Source organism: Notamacropus eugenii, chromosome 6 (genome assembly GCF_028372415.1).
Source record: "Notamacropus eugenii isolate mMacEug1 chromosome 6, mMacEug1.pri_v2, whole genome shotgun sequence".
Classification (NCBI taxonomy): Eukaryota; Metazoa; Chordata; class Mammalia; order Diprotodontia; family Macropodidae; genus Notamacropus; species Notamacropus eugenii.
Window position 1 is genome coordinate 245,619,443 of NC_092877.1, and position 2,508 is coordinate 245,621,950.

Sequence of the window (2,508 nt, forward strand, 5' to 3'; positions counted from 1 at the left end):
TTAGGAAAAAGTCAAAAATAACTGAGAAAAAAAAAAGAATAGTCATCCCAAAATAACTATTTCCCACATTCAAATAGCGGAGGGCGGGACTCGTTTCTCCAAAGGTTTTTAATTATAATGGCATGTAGTATGAAATTGGGGAGACAATGTGATATGTTGGACCATATCTGTAATTGAATTCAGAATATCTCTGTTTGAATCCTGCTCTACTATTACTTGATACTTCCAACATATATGACTTTGGGAAAGTCATTTTAATTCTCCAGGGATTAGTTGCAGGGACTTACATAAGTGTTCCTAGAAATATTTTCCCCCTATATTAAAAGCTTCCTTCAGTTTCTTGATGTAGTATATCCTATCAGAAGGGGGAGAAGGCACATGATTCAGAGCAAAGGAAGGAAAAGAAGCACGACTTCTTGAGAACACCTCTAACCCTATCTTTACCTATGTTTTTCTTCAATTTAAAATTTCACAAAACAGTTTGCTTAGTGGCTAACATCTGAAATCTTCATTATGCTAAACATTGCATTATTTCACACTTGCATTCATTTGTTACTTTGTTATTTGGTCGCCCTGCCTTCAGTCTATCTTTCTTGTGTACTGAATAAAAACCTAATATTTCAAATTTGCTGATCAAGCTATGTGCTTCTTCTCCTTTGTTTGCCTCTCCCTTTCCCATCAGATCTACTCCAAGTTTCTCTCTGTCATGGGATTAAAGTTTTTTTTATATTTTCATTATGCCAAATATTTGAATAGCTATTGGCTTAATATTTTGTCTTATGGACAGTGTAAGGAAATACAGAGAAGCACAGTTTTTCTTTGTCTTACAAAGTTAACTTAATCCTAAAAATACTCCTCCTCATATGAATTTTTATAAGTCACAAAGTGGAATTAAGATTAATTTCAACTGAACAATTGACAATGTGTAGAAAAATGAAATGACAAAAATCAAACTATGTGAGATCAGGAAGAGAGTCACTTTAACACATTTTTCATTTCAGGGGACATAAAGCATGGAATTATCATTGCTTTAAACAAGAAAACTATGACTACTCTAAGAAGAGACTTAAATCAGCATATATCCAGTATACAGCTGCAATCATGGTGCTTTGTTGCTGCTCAGATACAAAATGGTCCTTATAAATGTGAGACATTCCTTGTAAAATGAATGTATATTTTAAAAAAATACTCAGAAAGTCAAATTTTCTGTGCCTAGAATAGCATAGCAGGGTATATATCAGTATAAAATACCGGTCTTTTCCCTTATCTGATTTATCATTGAAGAGACAAGTTTGACATGAATTACCTTCTTTTTTAAAACTTTGAGCTTCAAATTCTCCCTCTTCCTCCCTCCCCACCCACCCCTGTTCAGAAAGTTAGCCATTCGATATAGGTTATATATGTGTAGTCAAGCATAACATTTCCATAGCTGTCATATTGTGAAAGACAAACTATATTTTCCTACGTTCTAACCTGCCCCCATTTATTCTATTCTTTCTTTTCATGTTTTCCCTCCTCAAAAGCGCATATTTCTGAATACCCTCTGCTCCCAAAATTTGCTCTCCTTTGTACCATCCCTCCCCCTAACATCCTCCCCAATTCTTTCCTGTAGGTTAAGATAGATTTTAAAAATGATTGTTAAAAATTGTTTTTTCAAGCAACTGGAAAATAAGACTTACAGGCTTATGGGGTATAGAAATCTATCTTGCTCTACAAGAAAATAGAGGGAAAGGGGAAAAGAGAAGGGGTGGAGTCATAGAAGAGAGGGCAGAATGAGGAAAGGGGTAATCAGAATTCATGCTGCCTTGGGTAGGGGGAGGGGAGAGATGGGGAGAAAATTTGGAACTCAAAATCTTGTGGAAGTGAATGTTGAAAACTAAAAGTACATTAATTACAAAAGCAAAAAAATCAAGAAAAAACAAGATTAATTGATTTCCCCATGCTCATTCAGGTGATATGGGTCAGATATAGATCTGCCTCAGGACTAGTGCTTCCCCTTCAGTAAGCGTGTAATAAGTTAATTTTTCTACGTTTTGATACAAGACCTTTAAACTGATATTTTCCAAAACAGATATCACATTTTTATTCCTAAGAACATTTTAATATGTAGTTAAAAATTAATTTCAATAAGTGCCTAGAATATTTATGTAGTTGTATGCATAGCATTAAATTTTTTAAATGGATAAGAGCTTAAAGATTTCTACTTCAAATCTCTTGTGACAATTTGAAAAAAAATTGCTCCTTTTGATATGCAGGGGAAAAGAAATCTCAAAGAATTATCCCCTTTGCTATAATCCGGGATTATACAGAATTTCTTTGCGTAGAGGAACATTAAGTTTGTTGCTATTTAGGATGTGATAAAATGAAAGCAAAGACAAAAACCAAACAACTTCATCTAGTGAAAACCCAGGTGCAAACTACAACAGCCATCAGTACACTAAGACAAAAGTATGGGGAAGAAGGACAGAAATTTACCACCCTTCTGCCAAACAGAGAAATTAAAAAGTT